Below are 2,212 nucleotides of genomic sequence, written 5' to 3' on the forward strand. Positions count from 1 at the left end.
AAACTTTAAAAATTCACCATAACTTTCAAATATTTCCTATTATTTTAAATAAAAAAGTAATCGACACTTGAATTTTTCATACATTCGAAATAAATTTGTTCAAATTTTAGAAAGTTTCAAAATAGAAATTTTCCAGATTTTCGAAATAAAGAAAATTTTGAAACTTTCCAGATTTAGAAAATTTTCAGATTTGGAAACCTTCAAAACTTTTCTAATTTTTGAAATGGAATCTTATTTCAAAAATTTGAAAGCTTCGAATATTTTCGGAAGTTTAAAATTTTCGAAATAACGATTATATTCCAAAAATTTGAAAAGTTTTGGAAGTTTCCTAATCTGAAATGTTTATAAATTTAGAAAAATTTATTTCAAAAGTTTCAAATCTCTTGAAAATTTAAAAAAAAAAAAAAAATTTTCAACATTTGAAAAGTTTGAGTGTACTTACTTTCTTTTATTTCAAAAAATTAGAAATATTTGAAAGTGACGGCGAATTCTTTAAAATTTCGAAAGAGGGAGTGTGTAACAACCCGATTTTTAACAGCGCGAGTGTATATATATATATATATATATATATATATATATATATATTTTAACCAATTAATAAAATATCAATTAATAAAATATCAAAGTGTAGCACAAACGACAAATGTCATAATTAATTTCATCATAATTATAACAAACTAAAATAGTCTTGAGGTGATAAACCAAAATATCCAAATATAAAATACACCGGGGCAATGAGACCTATCAGGCATCGCTCATACCCCTTGGGGTATTCTCGGCAAACACGTGTACACGTACTGCTCCAAGAAATACTGATCCCCCCATGGTCACGTCTAAAAAATAGAACATGGACCCACCAAAACAGAAGTATCCGACCGTATAAGTATAGTTACAGTCATCCCAAAATGAAATAAGTACAACCACCAAAAGAAAGACACCAACTTCCTATACAACAAAACTAATCTAATCATACTCTAGCAACTACAATAACATGGGTGACCTCCACACACTCCACAAGTCCCGTTTGACGCAATATCCATCTTCGAGGTAACCTTCTCCTCATCAACATCCATAGACGAATCGGTCTCTTCAGAAGTCTGATCCACCCACGAGATAAGTGGCTTCGGCGGCGCTGGAATCTCAAAACAATTCAAAAACTCAGTGATGGTCGGTAAGTGATCATTCACCGGAGAAGGAAACTCTGACTCGGCCCGCCTAGATGGTCCTGCAATCTCTCGCTCCATTGGCCTCCGCCCCTTATCCTTTCCGCCAGTCCCTGGTCCAACCGTTGTATCCTCATCTTCTACGGTGGCCTCTGCCTCAACCCTAACTAAGGAATCCTCTGCATCTTCCCATGCTCCACTCATTATGAGCACCAATCTTGCTGGTACCGGATAGTCGATCTTCTCGCGAGTGAGCTCCACGAGGTATACTGCTCCAGCTCTCCTACTCGTCCTTGCTACCCTCCCCGTATAAGTAGCTCTGCTTGAGATGGGGTCGTATGCCCAAGTAGTCGGCGAATCTCGGTCAGGGAAGTCTAACGATGTTTCCGTCGTCAAGGTAACAATCGGTGGAACATACTCGGGTATCATCTGAAAGCAAAGCCCAAATTCCACAATAATTGTAAAGGGTCACCAACCGAAATTAACAAATATCACTTAACATTTAAATTTTAAATGCACAAAATAGCATTTCATCCTAGCATACTCCTTGAAAGAGTATTCATATGTCAAACATGCATAATCAAAGTTGAAAAATGAAGTTTTTAACAAAACTGCATTATCGTATTCGAATACAGCATCCCTGTATTCGAATACAGTGCTAATTCATAAGCCAATTGCAAAATCTGCACAACTGTAATCGAATACGAGACAAGATGTGGTCGGATACGAGACATGACAAGTCAGTGGCAAAAATGACCTTGTCGTATACGAATACAAAAATCTCGTATATGAATATAGTGCAAGTTAGTGGCAAAATATGTGCTGTCGTATTCGAATACATTCATATCATATTCGATTACACTGTGAAAAATGCAGATTTACAGTTTTGAAAACGTTTCAAAATCATTCAACATTTACAATACAAAATCAATCATCACACGTGGCAATTACGGCACAATCACAAAAAACAATTGAGTATGGATATACAATCATTATAGTATAACAAACATGACTCGTGTGCCAAAAACCCTGATGCAATGCGTATATGC

Source organism: Cicer arietinum, chromosome 6 (assembly GCF_000331145.2).
Source record: "Cicer arietinum cultivar CDC Frontier isolate Library 1 chromosome 6, Cicar.CDCFrontier_v2.0, whole genome shotgun sequence".
NCBI classification, from domain to species: Eukaryota; Viridiplantae; Streptophyta; class Magnoliopsida; order Fabales; family Fabaceae; genus Cicer; species Cicer arietinum.